The sequence below is a fragment of the Chlorocebus sabaeus genome, chromosome 9, assembly GCF_047675955.1.
Source record: "Chlorocebus sabaeus isolate Y175 chromosome 9, mChlSab1.0.hap1, whole genome shotgun sequence".
In the NCBI taxonomy this organism is placed as follows: Eukaryota; Metazoa; Chordata; class Mammalia; order Primates; family Cercopithecidae; genus Chlorocebus; species Chlorocebus sabaeus.
In genome coordinates, this window is record NC_132912.1 from 82,894,784 (window position 1) to 82,918,877 (window position 24,094).

Consider the following 24,094-nt stretch of genomic DNA (forward strand, 5'->3'; position numbering starts at 1 on the left):
TCTTCTCTCAACCTATGCTTCAGCCACCACAATGACTTAAAAGACTTCTAATTGTCTCATGTTTCCATTTTGCCACTCTTGATTTTTCTTTTCTTTGAAAGCCTTTGCATGTTTGTTTGTTTGTTTTAAAACAGGTGAACTATTCTCCTTCAATACCAGTTCTAGGAGCATAAACCTGACCCTCCTGAGAAGAGTGGGCCACTTTTAATCATGCCCCTCTGTATCTGTTACAAAAGCATTACCAACATAATATGTGGGAATAGTGCATTTGTCTCTTGTAACATATTGTGTTAATGCTTGTTTGCATCTCTCTCTCTCCTCCAGCAGCCTCAAATGCTTCATCTATGCATTGTGTGATAGACATAATGATGAATAGTCACAGCTTCCAAACAGTTCACAGTTTAGGAGGCAATAGACTTACAAAGAAGTTAGAACCCAAGGTATTTTGATTAGTGCAATGTAAAATGTACTCTATGTTATCGATGACAGTGGCAAATCACTCTGCAGGGAGCCTGAGGAAGGTCATATAGAAGCCGTGAAGTTTGAATTGACCTTAAGGATGAAAGAGAGTAAATCAAGCAGGAAAAGGGGTAGACATATAAATGTAGATAAATGTTTCTCAAGAAGCTTAAGAAGTGCGAAGAAGACAGAGGACATTAACTAGAAGAAACCTCACAGTTGAGGTATGTGGTTTTGTTTTGTTAGTTTTTTGCTTTTAAGATGGGAAAAGCATGTTTATAGGCTAAGGGAGAAAGGCTGTAGGTGGAATGAATTTGTAGAAGGTGATTGTTTTATCATATCTATAATATATAAAGAACTATTTTCCTTTTCATTGAAAGTCATTCACTTATTCCCTCATCTAAATATTTCCCCATCCCCTTTAACCCACTTTCCTCATCTGTCCTTCTTCCTGCATTTGTGAACACTTCTGCACTTATATTCTGTACCTGTCTGATGACATGTCCATTTATCTGGACCTTTCCTACACCTTTGTCTGCTCTCTTAGGGATTTTGTAAGGTTACTGTGGCTATTTAGATGAAGATTTTCTGGTGATGTAACATTGTAAGACTGATTTGATAGTTGTGGATTCTATTGGTATCTTACTCAAGTAACATTTGTGTAGTTTATTAGATATCATTGAGCTTGAACTCAAAAGCATGCCCTAAGGAGAAAGCTGTGTCTAAGATATGTGAAATAAGAGTGAAAATGTCTGCATAGTATTTTGATACTACTTAAATAACAGTTTTGAAGAGAGAAGACACAATGCAAACATACAATATTTTCTGCTTCTATTACACAGGTTAGGTTAGGACTGCTTTCACTCACTAATGACCTGAAACAGAAACCTTGAGATCTGAAATTGTGTAGCAACTCAACATTTACTGAGTCTCCTTGCATTTCCAGATTACCTTTTGGGGAAGAATGTGGCCATCTTCAAGTTATGGTTCATTTAAACAATCAGGAGAAAATTGGAAACACCAAGTGAAGCCCATTTCATGAGAGTCTTAGAAAGTGATCAGAAAATAATGTTTTTTAACATGCTCTTGTCTCTGAGATTTCCAGCTCCTGATGTAGATGGAAATCAAATAGCTGCTTTTGTCTCTGGGTCATTGTGCTCCACATTGTGTGTGCTAAGTACCTTTTACTTATCTGCAGCAACAAAGGAACTGGAAGACATTTTCTTAGTGTCAGAACAGACAAGCTATCACCATCAGAGCCCCCGGCATTACATGAGCCTTAAGAAAGTGAAATGAAAGTGTCTTCTGGCAGCAGGTCCACATTAGCCTAGTAGTGGGAAATTGTGCATTAGCTGGAGATTGATGCTGGTAACACAAGCAAATAATAATATTTTTGATGAAAAAAGATTCTTGAAACTTTGCCTTAAATATATTCCCCTTTAATGTTGAGGAAGACAGTACAAAGAATCTCCGTTAGATGGCCCTGGAACTCAAATGAGATAATCAAAGCTAAGCTTAGACTACAGGCTTTGGATTCATTCAGACCTAGCTTCCAATAGGGACTTTGGCTCTTACTCATTGTGTGACCCAGGGAAAGCTACCCAACCTTTCTGGGCTATAGTTTCCTTATCTACAAATGAGGCTCTAATACTTTTCTTTGAGAATTATTATCTAATATGCATTAGGCTTCTGTTATTATTCCTGGCTGTTTCTTGATTTCTCCGTTGTTATCCAGATAAATAAGTGTGAGGAGAGAGTGAGATGTAGTTTGGTTCAGGAGGCAGGAGGGTCAACCCAAAATAATTACTAAAGAAGATGGTGTGCAAGCCACCTGCAAGCCAAAAAGACCTTCATGTGTCAGTTTTTGCATCTGCTCTTCCATTAGCTTAATTCTACATAGTAATTTTCATGTGGCAATATCATTATTTTGACATTCTGACATTATAGGGCTCACTTTGCTAATTTATTTTTGGTTGGACTAAAGATAGCCTGGCCTTGATCTCTCTAGGAAGTTTTTAAATTCCCTGTACTTGGTTCCAAATAGACATACTTGTCCCAGGAGTAGGGGAATCACGTCTGTCCACCCCTAACCAAATGCTGGAGCCAATCATATTAGGCCCTAATATTACCCGGGATCTCACAACAGAGACTTATTTTTTGGAGTGAAGTGGACCATCTTCCTGTCCCCTGCCTTGGTCATAATGTAGGATAGTGTGGTCTGAGCATCTCTCTTTCTGCAATGGATATGTCTGGTGGTTGATAAAATTATAGTAATTCCTCAAGTTCAAAATAATATACAAATGAATAAAATTTGAACTGTACCAACACTACCCACAGCCTTTGCCCAAAGCTGAGTCTAACAGTGCCTGTTTGATATTCATTGCTTCTTTCTCTCTGTTCCTTTGGCCCATCTTCTTCTCTAAACATAAAGAAACAAAGACTAACTTTTACAAGGCTCATTTTTTTGCCTTTCTTGATAAAGTTTAATAGCACTGTAGACTAGACTAATTCTCTCTCTCTAGTTAACAGCTTTCAACCATAATATTCAGGTTAATTTTGCTTCTGTAAAGCATTGCTTAAGACTTCAGGTGCATATTTGTCACAAATCCCTCCTTGTTTTCTTCCCAAGATAAAGACTCTCTTTTCCATACCTACTAGGTCATAGTAGTTACTCAATAGTAGCAATTATTGTTTTTCACAAGAGTTCAGATGAAACTCCTTGAATGTTAATTGCCTCTTGCAGTAACTATTTATAGATAATAGCTATGTTATCCCAACTGCCAGAAATGAATGGATTAATACAGCATAGGAGCTCAGTATGAAGTATCCTTGGTATGCTAAGGGAAACTGAGGGCCACTGGTTGGTAAGATCTGTAGCTACAATGGACTAGATAATTTGGAGGTATAATGAATTAAGATTTAGACACTAGAGAAGTGAAAGAGAAGTCAGAGAAGAGCCAGGAAGGGGAAAATGCCCAGGGTGAGGAGTAGTTAAAATAAACTACAGAGATTAGGCTATGGAAATTAGTCGTGTGATTGGCTGTTAGGGTCTCTGCCTCTCAAATGAGCGAGGGGGCTTCCAACTGATTCTGCTTGAACTCAAAGGAGCCTTGTCCTAGAGGCTAAGTAAATTACATTGTTTATATACTAGGAAAGCAGAGCAAGCAATGCATATTAAATCAATATTCTAGTTCAACTTAGTCTTCATACAGTAGGGGAAAGGACTTGTGTGTTCTCCCAGGTATAGAGAAAGGGCAAGTACCCTATTCTCACCTTGACACATTTCTATGACTTTATTGATAGCACGGCGGTATCCCCCAAATCCTGAGCTGTGCCTGACCAATACCTTGAAGCCTCAAATGTAAATCGCTTTACCAAATTCGAATCCATGAAGAGATACTTCTCAAAAGAAGACATCCATGTGGTCAGCAGACATATGAAAAAATCTTATATGACTAATCATTAAAGAAATGCAAATCAAAACCACAATGAAATACTATCTCACACCAGTCAGAATAGCTACTATTAAAAACACAAGAGTAACAGATATCAGTGAGGTTGCAGAGAAAAGGGAACACTTATATACAGTTTGTGGGAATGTAAATTAGTTCAGCCACTGAAGAAAGCAGTTTGGAGAGTTTTCAAAGAACTTAGAACACCATTCAACCCAGCAATCCCATTATTGGGTGTATACCCAAAGGAAAATAAATTGTTCTACCAAAAAGACACACGCACTCACATGTTCATTGCAACACTATTCACAGTACCAAAGACATGGAATCAACCTTGATGTCCATCAGTGGTGGACTAGATTAAAAAATGTGGTACATATACACTGTGGAATAATATGTAGCCATAAAGAGAATAAAATCATGTTCTTAGGAGCAACATGGATGCAGCTGGAGGCCATTATCTTGAGCAAATAAATGCAGGAACAAAAAAGCAAATATTGCATGATCTCACTTACCAGTGGGAGCTAAACATTGAATACACATGTACATAAAGATGGGAACGACAGACAATGAGCACTGGGGACTGCTAGAGGAGGGAGGATGGAAGGGATACAGAGGTTAAAAAAAATGCCTATTGGATGCTGTGCTTACTACCTGGGAGATGGGATCATTTGTACAGCAAACATCAGTGACATGCAGTATAACCATGTAACAAATCTGCATGTGTGCCCCCTTACTACAATAAAAGTTGAAGAAAAAAAAAAACCAAACAAACCAGAATCCACCAAAATCAAGTTGATCAATTAGAGAATTTCTGAATGAGTTATTAGCTAAGTTTGCTTGTTTCTTTAACCATTCATGAAATTTAGAGTAATTTATATTGGATTGTTTAGTTTTTAAACTTTTGAAGATCTTCCTAAGGTTTCATTATCTGGCTCTCATTTTGTCTTACTAATAACATTTTAAAGTTTGTTGCATCTGCTTCTATTATGGAACCACAGCAAAATTTGGTGGAAGGTGGGGCAGAGAAAGGAGGTCCTTCATCTGGGAGAAAAGATCAAGAGGAGAGTTTATTTCAGAAGCTGGGTATTTGGTAAAGTAAGTATTAGATGAATTGACTTTTGGTAAATTAGCTCTGAGAAAACTGGCTTGCTTTCTGCAACTTTGGGAACTAAATTTAAAAGATCGAGTACTACTTTGTCATTGCAGAGTTCTTTTTATACAAATAAGTATCAGTTTCCTGCAAGTAGAAGAAAATCATCCTAGGGTAAGGAGCTCAAAACAGCAGGGGAACTTGTACACTGCGTATGGTTATTTACAATTAGAGAAAGCTGCATTAGCAAGAAAAATTATTCTCCTGTTAGAATAAAAAATATAGAACCATGTGCTTCAGGAACCACTGTTGTGGAGATCTTAGTAACTTGTGCTTGAGATTAATAAAGGGTTCTATGAAAGCAACACTACAAATCCTAGCAAGGATAATTTTAGAACTCACTGAAAAGCAGAATCTTTTCCATTACAATTCAGTTATTTTTCTTTTGCTTGCAAAAGAAAACACTCTTGGAGAAGTAAAAAGTGCTAAGTTATCTAGCAGCACCAAGGCTGTCAGAGAGGACCGCTGTTGCTAGGAGCAAGAGAATGATACAGACAAAATTGATCAGAATTTAGACTGTGATGATAGCTATGAAAGGAAGTCCTACTTCTGGAAGGGCACACTTGCTGTTATGAAGTAAGAGCACTGAAAGATGAAGGAGACATAGAACAGTTGTCTTTCTTCTTTTCCACAAGAAAATTACTGACATACAGGTTAACCTTCATTTGTATGCAAATTTGGCTAGTTTTTCTCTCGCTATGTGTTTTAGTTCGTTTTGTGTAGCTGTAAAGAAATACCTGAAGTTGGGTAATTTATAAAGAAAAAAGGTTTGGCTCACAATTGTGATGACTGGAAAGTTCAAGATTGGGCATCTGCAACTGATGAAAGCCTCAGGCTGCCTCCACTTATGCCAGAAGGTGAGATGGAGCAGGGTCTGCAGAGATCACATGGGGAGAGAAGAAGCGAGAGAGACAGGGGAGGTGCCAGGCTCTTTTTAGCAATGAGTTCTCTCAGAAACTAATAGAATGAGAACTCATTCACCTCCAAGGGAGGGCATTAATCTACTCATGAGGGATCTGTCCCCATAGTCCAAACATCTCTCACTAGGTCCTACTTCAAATATTGGGGATCAAATTGCAACATGAAATTTGGAGGGGACAAACATCCACACCATAGCCCCATGTTGTATATATTTCCCCATTCATGGGTGGGCGTAAAAAATTTCAACCCGAAAGAAATTAGTTTATAGGCTTTCAACATTGCTGATATAACTGAGAGGTAAATATATTTTTAAAGTATTGTGGAATTATTTACCGATTGAAATGACCAAAGAAAAGAAAAAACCAATGAGCTTCTTTTATAACAAATACACATTTAGCACTTCAGATTTGTCTGATGTGTCCATTCGGAAAGGGTCAAAAATAGAAACATAATTAAGAACTTAAAACAGTATAAACCAACTTTTACAAAGAGAAACAACAGTTTGATAAAGTCAAGAAATAGATTGAGCAGAGAGGTTTTAAAAATTCCAGTTACAAATTCTTCACATTGCCTGACCTAACATAGTCTAAATTAATGGCACAGTCTCATGTGAGCATAAGAAAATCTAGAGTGGTTATGCAAAATACAGTTCGAAGTGAACAGCTACAGGGAAAATTTCGGGAAGCAAGGGAATCTAGCTCATGTGCAAATCTTCATGGGATCCTTAGAAATTCAGCAACCAACTCTTTCCTTCATGGTATAAAAGAATAATTTTCTTCTTTTCTTGCTTTACTTCAAGGATAAGTCAAGTCTGTGACTAAAAACAAATGTTTTCTTTCCACTTGGAAAACAATACTGCCATTTTTGATTATTAGTGTGAAAATAACATAGAGGTTCTCCTCAGCCTGGGACCTGGATTATCCCTGTAGAGAGTCCTAACATTTATATTCATTGTTTTTCCATCTGATCCTGAGGTAGCTTAGACTCTTAACTACACTGACTATAAATGCTATCAGTTCTTTGAATACCATTCACCATCAGTGTTGAACCTGAGGATACAAGGCAGCGGTTGCTTGTTTTATTTAATTTAAACTTGACATCTTAAAGGAGAATCTCTTCCTAAACTTGTATATCCCTACTTTGTTATTCTCTTGTTGAATTGTCTTATTGTTAATAACAGGCTCCAAGGACTTTCCTCATCTTTTTCATTTCTATTGCTCTTTTCCACAACTCGTACAAGCCCTTAGATGTTTTATATTCACTCAGTATCCAGCATTTGAATTTTAATGGTATATTTATTCCCTGCTTATTTCTTCTATCTCATGAGAAGCGTTTCCTGAAGAGTTATGGATATGGTCATAAAATCCAATAAAGATGCATTTGTCAAACTGATTTATTTTCTAAACTCTGTCCCTGTTAAATTTATTTAAAAACCAGATTTCCACAGATATTTGACTGCTGTAGTGGAAATAATAAGAAATGTAAGAGTCATCCAGGCACAGATATTAAAAAGAGCCATGTGAGAAAAGCCTCTGTCGCTTACACTAAATTGTTCTTTCTCAAAGGATGAGGCAATTGCCTAAATAGAAAAATTAATCATAAAGCATGTTAAATCATCAGGCATGACAAAAGTTTGGTTTTATGATTCATGATGATTAGTTTGAAGAACTAGGAGGTATAACCAAATAGACTTGTGAGAATTCAAAATTGGGTAAGTTCATTTTATTCTCAGATTCAGCAGTCAAGGCAGATGCCGTATTCCCTGCCTTAAAAAAAAAAAAAAAAGTATTTTAGATTTATTTGGTCATTACGATAAAACCTACATTTTAAGCCATGGAGCCTCAGCACCAAATAATAATTTTTATGTACCACCTGGTAAGTTAAGAAATCATTCTGGGCAAAACCTCAAAATAAGAGAACGGTTTGTCCTTATTGCCTTTCTTTCTTGTTCTCTGGCTATTCCATATAATAGGGTCATAGTAATCATGGTAGAATTTCATCTCTGTGATTTAGCTGCCATAAGCAAAAATAACTGAAAATATCAGACTTCAGTTTTTCCTTACTAGTTCGAGGGAGTAACTCAAATGTTAAAGTGTACTTGCAAGCAAGTGTGACTATCAATTTTTTCCACCTTATATTTTTATCTTTTCCTCTGCCACTCAAAAGCTAATCCTCTCATTCTCTGGTCACTGTGCTCACTTCAGAATTTGTTCTTCATGTGACTCTTTCATCATTATGTTGGTTTCCAGATTAGGAAAGATGTAAGGATTTGTTGCTTGTGAAATTGGCTTAATTACTCTTTTGCTCCACCTCAACAAACACCATGCTTCATTTCTTTTCTTAACCTGTATTTCATTTCCATGTGTTTTTTCTTCTCTCTCATTTTGGAGACACTTTGAAGACACAGATCTTTGACGTATTTCTTCCTCCCACTCTTTCTCCCCAGAAGTCTCTTACAAGTTGGGCCAGAAGATAATCTGAGCAACCCAGTGGAATGTAAATATAATTGATACTTTACGTTGTCTATGAACCAAGCCTTTGACATCTCTTCCGCCTTTAACTCATACAAGCTTCTTATTGTCTTATGGATTAGAAGTATATGTCATGGCCACTATCCATTAAATCTAATGTATACAGTTGTTAATAAGAAAATTGAGGTGTATTTCCTTTCTTGTCTTTAGTCACCTAGTAAAGCAAGTCTGTGATCAAGGATCAGGGCTAGGAACCCCTGATATCGCCATGGACAGAAAGCTTAATTCTGTGGTAATTTCATTCTATAGGCATTGTTAAGTTGCAAAACAGAAGTCTTTGCTTATTACTAAAATATTTCCAGGAATTTTATACACATATAGCTGGTGTCCCTGTCATATTCTGTCATCATGTGAAAAACAGGGCTGCTTTTCACAGATGTTCATGTTTTCCCACAACTCAATCATTAAAAGTCATTTGAAATTCATGCCCATCTTTGCATATGACAAACTAGACCTAATTTAAATTAAGGTGAAATTGGGAATTAAAAAACTACAGCATTGCATTCTGACTTCATCTTGAAAAAGTATTTGGTCATCATCTGTATCAAAATAACCTCAAATTAGGAAAGCCTAATTAATCTCCATTTTGCTGATCAGCAAATGAGGAACAGAGATAGGTTAAGTAAGTCACCTGGGATTACACAGAAAGCCAATGATAGAACTCCTCAGACACTTTATTTGGCTTGTTTATGCAGCATCTACTGAGCAGCAGTATCTCCTTGTATAAAGAATAATGACTGTTCAAGATTTTTAGGCTTCTGTAATTAGGTTATATTCTACAAACTACAGAGTAAAATAAATAACCATTTTATCAATACCATAATACTGTGGTGATTTAGGCATACTTTAAATAATTTATCAAAGACATTATGAAGTGGTGCTTCTTCTAGTCTACACACCAACCCTTTTTGGAGCTGATACATATGCGAAGAGCATAATTATTCAGACTGTGGCAGCATGAGTAGAATGATGTTAGAAAAACAGGCGTTGTTGCTTGAATGAATATATGTGTAAAATATAATGATCATCTAAATTCATACTTTAATCAAATATTTATTGGGTACCGACTAGGTACAGCTCTTATTCCAGGTGTTTTGTATTGGGAAAATAGGTACTTAAAAATGCAGTATTGGAAGAAATATATACTTTAAAAATCCTATCAGAATTGAAGAAAGTAGAGTTTTAAGTGCATATTGAAAGCCAGTTTTGCATAAATTTTGTTAGTACCTTTTTGGGTTTCTTTTGATCTTGGTTTTCTTGTTTATAAGCTCATCTTCAAATGATTGATTAAAATACTGCCTGCTTCTGTTCTGAATGTTGCCCTTTGTACCATGTCAGAAAATATGTTAACTTACTTTCCTTTTCCAGTGTTTCATATCTCAATTGTCAATTTCCAATTGTTTGATTCTTCTTGCTCTGTCTTACAGTTTCAATTTTCCTTCTTTTGTTAGCTTTGTTTCAGATTATCTATTCTGTTTCATCTCTGCTTTTGTTATTTTTTTGATGAATATTTCTTTGAAACATCCCTGAGATCAAGGAAATAACACTTAATTTGATAGCACAAGGATTGGTTAGAAGTTTATTTCTTTTTTGAAAAACAGCCATTTCTAGAAAGTGTTGTTCATAAAACCAACTTTTGTTCTTTAGGGTTTTTTTTCCCCACTTTTGTATTAAGTATATTTTAGGACTTCACGGTACTCCATAATAAATTATAAGCACCTATTTATTTTTTTTCACTGGGGGAAAATACCTGGTAAATAATTTCTAGAATGCAAATTAATTATCTTATCATGGTCAGGTGGAAAATATCTGATTGATTTTCCTTTAAACTTATTGAAAAAATTAAGATTTCTCAAAGATTAATCAGTATATTGACATATGATTCCGGTAAAGTGAGTATCTCTTGTCAGTTACAAAATAATAGGTCTATACCTCTTGCATAGTGGTGAATTCTGGGCTTGTAGTATAATCGTTACCCAAATAATGCGCAGTGTAGCCATTAAATAATTTCCCATTCCTCACCCCCACCACCCCACTCTCACACCCCTGTGAGTCTCCAATGTCTGCTGTATATGGGGTACAGGAAGGCAGGAAATCACCTCATTCTTTTTCTTAAATTCCTCCTTTCCATAGATTTCATTGTGAGATAATGCTTTCATTTGGGTAAATGCCACTTCCTTCAAACATCTTTCCCTTGAATTCCTGGTGCCTCTCTGACTGATCCCTACAACCCTTGGGTTACTGTGCATAACAATGACAAGGGTTAATCTCTTGTCACTCTGGCTTTTTCACTCAGTAAAAGGGCTTCATAAAAATTGCTCTGCTTTGAAGATGGCTCTCTCCTTTCAACACTAGTTGCAAAATCTGGGTAATTGCCATTGGAAATGACATCATTCTTTTCCTTAAATTCTTCCTTTCCACAGACCCCACTCAAAATAAATTATAAGCAGTCATTTATTTATTTTCTTTCATGGGGAGAAATACTGATAAATAATTTCTAGAACCCAGATTAATTTCTTGTTTCTCCCCATAGTTTTTCTTCTTGCTCTAACTGGGAGATCATGTCTGGTTTGTAATCTGAGGTCTGGCTTATTGAAAAATACTGAAGACTTTGGGAATTTGTTCCAGGGAGACCTGGTCCCTAGGTTTCTCCAGCTTCATATCTCTGTCCTGGGTTGTCTAATTCTTCTGAGTGACGTTCGCAGTCACATCTTCGATGTTCACTTTTGGTAAACAGGAAATTGGTGGCCTACAGGCTCATAATCTTAACTCCCCTAGACATTAGTGGGTCCTAAGGACTCAAAGTTTGCTGCTTTGGGACCTGCTTTGGTGAGTGTTTTCATGCTGACCTTGCCCGTGCCTGGCAATTCCAGCCAATACCTGTGCATCTCCCAATCTCTATTAAAATATGACTGCACCCGTGTCTTCCGAAGGTTACCTCTAATTTTAACCTTTATTCATCATTAGGTATTCTTTATTTTAAACATTTAACATTTATGACTGGAATAATACATAGTAGTTTTTCTTGGGACCAATTTCATGTGGAATCTTTAATTTCAATTGAAATACATTGGAATTACATGAAATGAGAAGGAATATAGTCACTATATTTAATTTGAAGTTAATTGTATTCTTGCAGTGAACAGGTGCCTTTTTATCAATGATCTTTCTGTGGCTAGGAAATTCCTTAGGTATTACTTGCAGTAAAGAATAATAAATAACAAATAAGGCAGAAAAGTGTAAAACAACACTGAGAAAGACAGAGATAAACATGATGATACAAGTACAAGGCTTAATACCAATATTTATTAGAACATGTGCCATAACTTTTATATGTCATAACTCTGGCTTCTGTATGGGTTTTTGTTACTTAAAATTATTAGGTGACATTTAAAATGATAGACTTGTCACCCCTAGGACTGTGAACACCATTTTCCATTTAAGTGGAAACTTTGGTAATTTAAAAATTAATATTCATCATATCAGATTAAAAGGATTTTAAGGTAGTAAAATGCTGTAAATGTTTCAACCTGAATTTTTTTTTTGTTATTTTGCAGATTTTTAAAATTATACTTTAGGTTCTGGGATACATGTACAGAATGTGCAGCTTTATTACATAATACACATATGTCATGGTGGTTTGCTGCATCCATCAAACCTCATCTACATTAAGTAGTTCTCCTAATGCTGTCCCTCCCTTTGCCCCCCCCACCCCCAGGAGGCCCTGGTATGTGATGTTCTCTTCCCTGTGTCCATGGGTTCTCATTGTTCAATGGCCAGTTATGAGTGAGAACATGCAGTGTTTGGTTTTCTGCTCCTGTGTTAGTTTGCTGAGAATGATTTCCAGTTTCATCCATGTCTCTGCAAAGGACATGAACTCATTCTTTTTTATGTCTGCATAGTATTCCATGGTGTATATATGCCACATTTTCTTTATCCAGTCTATCATTGCTGGGCACTTGGGATGGTCCCAAGTCTTTACTATTGTGAATAGTGCTGCAATAAACATACATGGGCATGTGTCTTTATAGTCAAATGATTTATAATCCTTTGGGTATATACCCAGTTAAGGGATTCCTGGGTCAAATGGTATTTCTGGTTCTGGATCCTTGAGGAATTGCCACACTCTCTTCCACAATGGTTGAACTAATTTAAACTCATACCAACCATGTAACAGCATTCCTATTTCTCCACACCTTCTCCAGCATCTGTTGTTTCCTGACTTTTTAATGATCACCATTCTAATGTTTTGATTTGCATTTCTCTAATGACCAGTGATGATGTGCTTTTTTTTCATACGTTTGTTGGTCGCATAAATGTCTGCTTTTGAAAAGTGTCTGTTCATATCCTTTATCCACTTGTTGATGAGGTTGTTTTTTCTTGTAAATTTGTTTAAGTTCCTTGTAGATTCTGGATATTAGCCCTTTGTCAGATGAATAGATTGCAAAAATTTTCTCTCATTCTGTATGTTGCTTGTTCATTCTGATGATAGTTGCTTTTGCTATGCACAAGCTATTTAGTTTAATTTGACCCCATTTGTCAATTTTGGCTTCTGTTGCCATTCCTTTTGGTATTTTAGTCATGAAGTCTTTCCCCATGCCTATGTCCTGAATGGTATTTTCTAGGTTGTCTTCTATAGTTTTTATGGTTTTAAGTTTTATGTTTAAGTCTTTAATTCATCTTGAGTTAATTTTTGTATAAGGTATAAGGAAGGGGTCCAGTTTCAGTTTTCTGCTTATGGCTAGCTAATTTTCCCAACATAATTTCCTGAATAGGAGATCCTTTCCCTATTGCTTGTTTTTGTCAGGTTTGTCAAAGATCAGATGGTTGTAGATGCGTGGCATTATTTCTGAGGCCTCTGTTTTGTTCCATTGGTCTATATATCTGCTTTGGTACCAGTACCATGCTGTTTGGGTTACTGTAGCCTTGTAGTATAGTTTGAAGTAAGGTAGTGTGATGCCTCCAGCTTCATTCTTTTTGCTTAGGATTGTCTTGTCAATGTGGGCTTTTTTTTGGTTTTATATAAAATTTAAAGTAGTTCTCTCTAATTCTGTGAAGAAAGTCAATGGTAGCTTGATGGGAATAGGAATGAATTTATAAATTACTTTGGGCAGTATGGCCATTTTCACGATATTGATTATTCCTATCCATGAGCATGAAATGTTTTTCTGTTTGTATCCTCTTTTATTCCCTTGAGCAGTGGTTTGTAGTTCTCTTTGAAGAGGTCCTTCACATCCCTTGTTTCATTCTCTTTGTAGCAATTGTGAATGAGAGTTCAATCATAATTTGGCTCTCCATTTGTCTATTATTGGTATATAGGAATACTTGTCATTTTTGCACACTGATTTGGTATCCTGAGATTTTGCTGAAATTGCTTATCAGCTTAAGAAGATTTTGGGCTGAGATGATGGGGTTATTTAAATATACAATCATGTCATCTGCAAACAGAGACAATTTGACTTTCTCTCTTCCTATCTGAATACACTTTATTTCTTTCTCTTGCCTGATTGCCCCGGCTAGAACTTCCAATACTATGTTGAATAGGAATGGTGAGAGAGGGCATCCTTGTCTTGTGCCAGCTTTTGCCCATTCAGTGTGATATTGGCTGTGGGTTTGTCATAAATAGCTCTTATTATTTTGAGATACATTCCATCAATACCTAGTTTATTGAGTGTTTTTAGCATGAAGCAGTGTTGAATTTTATCAAAGGCCTTTTCTGCAACTATTGAGATAATCATGTGGTTTTTGCCATTGGTTCTGTTTATGTGATGGATTACATTTATTGATTTGCATATGTTGAACCAGCCTTGCATGCCAGGGATGAAGCCAACTTGATCATGGTGGATAAGCTTTTTGATGTGCTGCTGGATTCCGTTTGCCAGTATTTTATTGAGGATTTTTGCATTGCTGTTCATCAGGGATATTGGCCTGAAACTTTCTTTTTTTTTGTTGTGTCTCTGCTAGGTTTTGGTATCAGGATGATGCTGCCCTCATAAAATGAGTTAAGGAGGAAGGAGTCTCTCTGTTTCTATGATTTGGAATAGTTTCAGAAAGAATTGTACCAGTTCCTCTTTGTACCTCTGGTAGAATTCAGCTGTGAATCTGTCTGGTCCTAGGCTTATTTTTGGTTGGTAGGCTATTAATTACTGCCTCAATTTCAGAACTTGTTATTGGTCAATTCAGGGATCAGATTTCTTCCTGGTTTAATCTTGGGAGAGTGTATGTGTCCAGGAATATAGCCATTTCTTCTACATTTTCTAGTTTATTGCGTAGAGGTGTTTATAGTATTCTCTGATGGTAGTTTGTATTTCTGTGTGATTAGTGGTGATATCCCCTTTACCATTTTTTTATTGTATCTATTTGATTGTTCTCTTTTCTTCTTTATTAGTCTTGCTAGTGGTTTATCTATTTTGTTGATCTTTTTAAAAAACCAGCTCCTGGATTCATTGAATTTTTTTGAAGGGTTTTTCATGTCTCTATCCCCTTCAGTTCTGCTCTGAACTTAGTTATTTCTTGTGTTCTGCTAGCTTTTGAATTTGTTTGCTCTTGTTTCTCTAGTTCTTTTAATTATGATGTTAGGGTGTCAATTTTACATCTTTCCCACTTTCTCATTTGGGCATTCAATGCTATAAATTTCCCTCTAAGCACTGTTTTAGCTATGTCTCAGAGATTCTGGTATGTTGTCTCTTTGTTCTCATTAGTTTCAAATAACTTATTTATTTCTGCCTTAATTTTGTTATTTACCCAGTAGTCATTCAAGAGCAGGTTGTTCAGTTTCCATGTAGTTGTGTGGTTTGAGTGAATTTCTTAATCCTGAATTCTAATTTGATTGCACTGTGGTCTGAGAAACTGTTTGTTATGATTTCCATTCTTTTGCATTTGCTAGGAAATGTTTTAGTTTCAATTATGTGGTCAATTTTACAAAAAGGACAATGTGTTGCTGAGAAGAATGTATATTCTGTTGATTTGGGGCGAAGAGTTCTGTAGATGTCTATTAGGTCTACTTGGTCCAGAGCTGAGTTGAAGTCCTGAATATCCTTGTAAACTTTCTGTCTCATTGATCTGTCTAATATTGACAGTGGGTGTTAATGTCTCCCACTATTATTGTGTGGGAATCTAAGTCTTTTTGTAGGTCTCTAAGAACTTGCTATATGTATCTGGGTGCTCCTGTATTGGATGCATATATATTTAGGATTGTTTGCTCTTCTTGTTGCATTGATCCCTTTACCATTATGTAATCCTCTTCTTTGTATTTTAATGATCTTTGTTGGTTTAAAGTCTGTTTTATCAGAGAGTAGGATTGCAACCCCTGCTTTTTTTTTTTTTTCCTTTCCATTTGCTTGGTAAATATTCCTCCATCTCTTTATTTTGAGCCTCTGTGTCTCTTGGCACATGAGATAGGTCTGCTGAATACAGCACACCTATGGATCTTGACTCTATCCAATTAGAAAGTGTGTATCTTTTAATTGGGGCTTTTAGCCCATTTACATTTAAAGTTAATACTGTTATGTGTGAATTTGATCCTGTCATTATGATGCTAACTTGTTATTTTGCACATTAGTTGATGCAGTTTCTTCATAGTGTCAATAGTCTTTACATTTTGGTATGTTTTTGCCATGGCTGGTACCAGTTTTTCCTTTCCATATTTATTGCTTCCTTCAGGAACTCTTGTAAGGCAGGCCTGGTGGTGACAAAATCTCTTAGTATTTGCTTGTCTGTAAGGATTTTATTTCTCTTTCACTTTTCAAACTTAGTTTGACTGGATATGAAATTCTGGGTTGAAAATTCTTTTCTTTAAGAATGTTGAATATTGGCCTTCACTCTCTTCTGGCTTGAAGGGTTTCTGCAGAGAGATCCACTGTTAGTCCGATGGGCTTCCTTGTGTGGGTAACCCCACCTTTCTCTCTGGCTGCCCTTAACATTTGTCTTTCATTTCAACCTTGGTGAATCTGATGATTATATATTTTGGGGTTGTTCTTTTCTAGGAGTATCTTTGTGGTGTTCTCTGTATTTCCTGAAGTCGAATATTGGCCTATCTTGCTAGGTTGGGGAAGTTCTGAATAATATCCTGAAGTGTGTTTTCCAGCTTGGTTCCATTCTTCCTGTCACTTTCTGGTACACCAATCAAACATAGGTTTGGTCTTTTCACATATTCCCATATTTCTTGGAGGCTTTTTTGTTTCTTTTAATTCTTTTTTCTCTAATCTTGCCTTCACACTTTATTTTATTAAGTTGATCTTCAATCTCTGATATTTTTTACTCCACTTGATTGATTTGGCTATTGATACTTGTGTATTCTTCACGAAGTTCTCATGCTGTGTTTTTCAGCTCCATCAGGTCATTTATGTTCTGTTCTAAACTGGTTATTATAGTTAGAAGTTCCTGTAACCTTTTATCAAGGCTAATAGCTTCCTTGCATTGGGGTAGAACATGCTGCTTTAATTTGGAGGAGTTTGTTATTACCCACACCTTCTGAAGCCTGCTTCTGTCAATTTGTCAAACTCATTCTCCATCCAGTTTTGTTCCCTTGCTGGTGAGGAGTTGTCTTCTTTTGGAGGAGAAGAGGCGCTCTGGTTTTGGGAGTTTTTGGCCTTTTTGTGCTGGTTTTTCTTCATCTTAGTGGATTTATTTCCCTTACCTTTGGTCTTTGGTGTTGATGACCTTTGAATGGGTTCTTGCATGGGCGTCCTTTTTGTTGATGATTCTGCTATTGCTTTCTGTTTGTTAGTTTACCTCTAACAGTCAGGTCCCTCTTCTGCAGGTCTGTTAGAGTTTGCTGGAGGTCCACTCCAGACCCTGCTTGCCTGGGTATCACCAGTGGAGGCTGCAGAACAGCAAAGATTGCTGCCTGCTTCTTCCTCTGGAAGCTTCGTCCCAGAAAGACACCTGCCAGATGCCAGCTGGAGCTCTGCTGTATGAGGTGTCCGTTGACCCCTGCTAGGAGTTGTTACCCCATCAGGAGGCATTGGGGTCAGGGACCCACTTGAGAAGATAGTCTTTCTCTTAGTAAAGCTCAAGCGCTGTGCTGGGAGATCCACGGCTCTCTTTTGAGCCGGCAGGCCAGAACGTTGAAGTCTGCTGAAGCTGTACCTGCAGCCAACCATTCTCCCAGGTGCTCTGTCCCAGGGAGATGGGAGTTTTATCTATAAGCCCCTGCATGGGATGCTACCTTTCTTTCAGATACGCCCTGCCCAGAGAGGAGGAATCTAGAGAGGCAGTCTGGCTACAGCGGCTTTGCCATGCTGAGGTGAGTTCTGCAGCTAGTTTGAACTTCCTGGAGGCTTTACACTGTGAAAGGAAAACAGACTAGGCAAGTTTTAGTAATGGCAGACGCCCCTACCCCCACCCAGCTTGAGTGTCCCAGGTTGACTTCAGACTGTTGTGCTGGCAGCGAGAATTTCAAGCCATTTGATCTTAGCTTGCTGGGCTCCGTGGGGGTGGTATCCACTGAACAACACCATTGGACTCCCTAGATTCAGCTGCCTTTCCAGGGGAGTGAATGGTTCTATCTCACTAGCATCACAGGCGCCACTGGGGTATGAAAAAAAAATCCTGCAGTTAGCTCGGTGTCTGCCCAAACATTAACCCAGTTTTGTGTTTGAAACCCAGGGCCCTGGTGGTGTATGCACCTAAGGAAATCTGGTCTGCAGGCTGTGAAGATTGTGGAAAAAGTGTAGTATCTGGGTGATAGCACCTTCCCACGTGGCACAGTCCTTCAAAGCTTCCCCTGGCTAGGGGAGGGAGTTCCCTGACCCCTTGCTCTTCCTGGGTTAGGCAAAGCCCTACCCTGCTTTTGCTCACCCTCCGTGGGCTGCACCCACTGTCTAACCACTGTCAGTGAGATGAACTGGGTACCTCAATTGGAAATGCAGAAATCACCTGCCTTTTGTGTTGGTCTATCTGGGAGCTGCAGACTGGAGCTATTCCTGTTTGGCTATCTTGCCAGCCCTCTGCCTCAACCTGGATTTTTAAAGCTCTTTGTCTTATCTGATTTTATTTGTTCTCAGAACAACCTTGAAAAGTAGAAAGCACAAGTGTCATTCCGAAGTAACTGAGATAATCTTCTCTGAGGCCAGTTAGAGCCCATTAATTTTAGCCCTCTAATCTTTTTTTTTTTTAAATTTATTTATTATTATTATACTTTAAGTTGTAGGGTACATGTGCATAACGTGCAGGTTTGTTACATATGTATACTTGTGCCATGTTGGTGTGCTGCACCCATCAACTCGTCATTTACATCAGGTATAACTCCCAATGCAATCCCTCCCCCCTCCCCCCTCCCCATGATAGGCCCCGGTGTGTGATGTTCCCCTTCCCGAGTCCAAGTGATCTCATTGTTCAGTTCCCACCTATGAGTGAGAACATGCGGTGTTTGGTTTTCTGTTCTTGTGATAGTTTGCTAAGAATGATGGTTTCCAGCTGCATCCATGTCCCTACAAAGGACACAAACTCATCCTTTTTTATGGCTGCATAGTATTCCATGGTGTATATGTGCCACATTTTCTTAATCCAATCTGTCACTGATGGACATTTGGGTTGATTCCAAGTCTTTGCTATTGTGAATAGTGCTGCGATAAACATACGTGTGCATGTGTCTTTATAGCAGCATAATTTATAATCCTTTGGGTATATACCCAGTAATGGGATGGCTGGGTCATATGGTACATCTAGTTCTAGGTCCTTGAGGAATCGCCATACTGTTTTCCATAATGGTTGAACTAGTTTACAATCCCACCAACAGTGTAAAAGTGTTCCTATTTCTCCACATCCTCTCCAGCACCTGTTGTTTCCTGACTTTTGAATGATCGCCATTCTAACTGGTGTGAGATGGTATCTCATTGTGGTTTTGATTTGCATTTCTCTGATGGCCAGTGATGATGAGCATTTTTTCATGTGTCTGTTTAGCCCTCTAATCTTAATGACTGGGATACAAAGCTAAAAAAACTTCAATTGTGTGGGTGTGTGTATCAATGTGGGATTTTCCCGTAACAGAAACCATCTTAGGTACAGTGTGAGAAAAAAACTTTCTCTTCATTCTGTGCTGTTGAGTCAGGATGAGCACTGTAATCAATGACTGACTTGATGGAAGAAGCAGAATGTGAGTGATGCCTCCAAATGTCTTTATTTTTGCTGCTTGCAGCAAAGAAAATGCATAGTGTTGATGCAACCTTCAGCCTTGAGAAAGAGATTCTGATTTCTGGCCCTCTAGCATGTGCTGAACGGATTATGAACTAATCAACAACTGGAATCCTCTTTCTGCAGTGAGGTGAGGGCTAGTTCTGTGCTCAGCATATAGAACTCAGGCTGGAAGCTCCTATATTCATCTATTATGTCACTTAGTGTGAACTTGAGGAAAAAGGGCTGTCTGATATGTACTGAACAAACAATACTGGAAGAGGGATTACTCTTTTCTTTCTTCTTTCCACCAACAAAGAACATAAGCTTGTGCCTTGGTTATCTCCAGGTTCAAAATATTCAAGTAGTCTCAATTATTGAAGTGATACTGCAGTAAGTAGGCCCTACTTTCCGACTCCTGTGTCTCCAGCTCTTGAGGCGTGTTTGAAATGTTACTGCATATTTGCAGCAGACTTCTCGAATTCTTATTTCAGCAAGAATACCATCTAGAGGCAACATCAGGAACATTTTGGGGAAGGGGAATTTCAATCAGTTGATCCAACTTTCTGGTCACTTTTCTGCAAAGCAATATCAGCTAGACTCAATCTCATGTGGGCTAGATAAGAACTCCTGGGGTTCTAATATACTTATGGTTGAAGGAAGTAATGGGCTTAGCACAGTCAGTGGGATATGGATTTAGATTTATTTACCATGGATATTGTGTCAGCTGTGATCCTATTTTGTACTCCAGCAAATACGGGATTATATTAATTATATAAAAAAGATAAGTTTACTTATCTGGTGGGAGCAGCTCTTTTACAAGTTTCATAAGAATTGGTTACAGCTGAATGTAAGAAAATCAAAATCTGTGAGGAAATATCTATTATTTTTGGTGTCAATTTTAACAATTTGTGACAAAATACTCTAACTCCTATTTATAATAGATATAATCATACCTCCTTCCTTTAAAGTAGAAAGGTTCTGAGTTGAAATTTTTTTATGAAATGCCTTTATGAGGCATTATGAGGTATTAATTTTGAAAAGTGTTTTAAATCTACCTCTTCATAAGTCTTTTACATTTCTCTATTTTAAAATGGCCTTACATTGTTTTTTATTTAAACTACATCTTTGATAGATTAATGAAAAATCATTATTTATTAGTACCTCGCAAATTTTGAAAGCCAGAAAATAACTTTTTTTCTAATGAAAAAGATATTAATATCAGATTGAACCATACTACAGGTAGAAAGTAATAACATGAGAAATTACTGCTGTTCAAACAGATTATTTTTTCTTAGAATTCACTTGGGGTAGCTGTCTCAATTACATGAGGTATGTCATATGTGATTTATGACTTGTGACATATATATTAAGCTTAATATACACACACATACATTTGAGTAAATAAATGGCATTCTAAATGTCTTCTCAATCAAAATCATCAGATTCAGTTGGCAAAACATTCCTTGAATTGGTAAATCACATCTCTGAAAGCATTACAAAATATTTGAAGGGGCACTATTTAGTATTTATAAACCCTCGAACAATTTCAAGAATAAAAACTGAAATAAAGAGAAAAAGTGTAAGTGACACTGTTTATGCACTTCTTAAGGGCAAGGGATTTAGATGAACATGGTTATTGTTGGAAGCTGTTTACTATTCTTCTTTGGCTGGAGATGGTTTTCTGAAATATTAAAAACAAAACAAAACAAAACAGAGGCTTGAATCATGAAGGGCTAAAATTTAAGACTAGAAACTCCTTCAAGTGGTTAGTTCATTTCCTGCAAACTTTTGTTGTTGTTCAAGGTCAAGGAAAATATTCATATATCTTTTATGTCCTGTGTTTTCAGTACAATTGCATTGTGGCTGTATTAGATTTATATACATTTTTAGGAAGTAACTACTAACTGTAGATTTTTGAAGGTGAACAATGCCCACCTAATTTTGAGTTGAGATCCTGAAGTCGTTTACTGAATTTAACAAAATTATCTAGAGGCAGAGTTGCCAGGGAAGTGTTTCTGCTTCTGCTCTTAGAGCTGTAGCAAAGCCTGGTGGTTAAAAGCCTGGGCTCTGAAGTAAAAAAAAAAGTTTGGGTTTGAATCCTGACTTTATCACTGACCAGCCTTGTGACATTGGATAATCTCCCAGACTTAATTCTCTGCAACTGTAAAATTAGAGAAAAGAAAAGGATAAGTATAAGAAAAAAGGGAAAAACTAGAATAGTGTAGAGTTGGATTAGAATTGCAGGTGCCAGTATGAAATAATGATTTTATTTGTATATTAGTAGATAGATAGATATAGAAGTGTGTGCAAACACATACACATTATATATATACACGTATTTATGTGTGTGTAACAGATATACACACACATATACATAATATTCACATCTCTAAGAGAACCTAGAAACGATGAAACCCTTGTCCCAATGACCACACCTAATGTCCATAACTTGTTTTCTAAATTACATTTTTCAATAAATGGAACCAAGTTTCTTGGAAGAAATGGCTAATTTCAGGGCAGAGACACACAAAGTATATAATGAATGTGCAACATTTTACACTAACTGAATAAGTGCTCAAAAAATGATAGGAGCAAGTCAACACAATATGGGAGCCAACGTGAAAGAGATTTCTATGGCCAAAGATAAAGCAATGGAAGTACACAAAATAAATACTACTGACAGTGCTTTATAACCTGTGGAATAATTATGAGTTTACATTAATGTAAAGAAATAATTGAATAACAAATGTGGTGAAGGAAAGCTTCCCTTACAGGAGAATGTAGAAGGCGTAATAACAATAGAAAAATAGCAAATGAACATTTGATAAACCCTACAGTAGTAACTGTTTCTTATAAGAATCATTAATAGTCTACTCGGGAGGCTGAGGCAGGAGAATCACTTGAAGCCGCAAAGCGGAGGTTGCAGAGAGCCAAGATTGTGCAACTGCACTCCAGTCTGGGTGACAAGAGTAAAACTCTGAATTAAAAAAAAAAAAAAAAAAAAAAAAAAATTGTTAGTGGTAAAAAATGAAGTGCATGAAAACATGATCAGAAATAAGGTATTTAGATATTCTCAAAGCATTCCCCAAAGATATTTATTAATTAAAAAGAATAGAATATCCTTTTTAAGAAAAACAAACAAAAAAACCCCAAAGGACATTAATTTAACATCTTGAACAATGGGACAATTTGGCATCATGAAGTTTCTTATATAGGAAGTAAACTTCCGTAGTATTTTTGCCAAAACTTCTGTAGTATTTTTGCCGAAACTCAATGACCTGAATTTTATCATGAGGGTATATCAAGTAAGTGAACACTAAGCAGACATGACAGCTATATGCAATGCATGACCCTAGATTAGATTCTGGACATGAAAATGGACAGATGTGGAACAATCAGAAAAATTTGAATGAGGCCTATAGATTAAATGATAATATTGTATCAGTGTTTATTTCTTGATTTTGAATATTGTTGTGTTAACATTGTGAATGTTAGTATTTGTGTAATCTGGGTAAAAAATACTAGTTTTTAAAATTTTGTGAGTCTAAAATTATTCTAAAATGAAAAGTTAAAACAATAATAATCACTTCAGAGAATGTTAATTGAGCAAATGACATAACATATGCAGGTACCTTAGCAGAGTACCTGTCAAATAGAAAGTGCTTATTACTGTTACAATTTTCTTTTCTCCTGAGGTATTTATTTACAGATTATCTAGAGAGCTCTAGAGAGACAGATAAAAATGAGAAAATGGAAACTTAACATTTATTGACATCTTTTATGAAACAAAATAAATAATTGAAATATGTTAAATTTTCCTGGCTTTCAAATGACTGTTGAAAATTATCTTGATTTTTGCTGTTTTGTTTCTAAAATCCTCTTCCATGAAATGTAATACAGCCATATTCTTTCTTAATTACGGGTAAAATAAGGGCTCATTAAGGAAAGACCTTTAAACCATGTCTTTTACACAGTAGACTTCAGTAAATATTAGTAATTGTCCATCCTGGTATACATTAGTGGGTATGTTAACAAAGCCTTTATACATTACAGTACATACAGTAATATAAAAAATGTGTTTACAAAATGCCAGACAATATTCTTCAGATTGGTATTTATGTATCAATGCCCTTAATAATTACAACACCACCATAGGATATGACTTTGTTCTCCTTTTATATATGTGAAAACTGAGGCACAAGAGGTTGGGTTGAGTAACATACAGAATGTTTCAAAGCTGAAAGAAATTGAGCCAGGATTTGAATCTAGACAGACTTACTTTAGAACCCATATTCACCATCATTGCACTAGAGTCTTGGAATTGCAAAAGCAATGTACAAATACATTATACGGCAATATATCAATGGTGGCTGTTCTCATTTTTTATTGATATGTATCAAGTTGCCACAAACTTGGTGGCTTAAAACAAAAATTTGTCATCTCACAGTTTTTGTGGACCA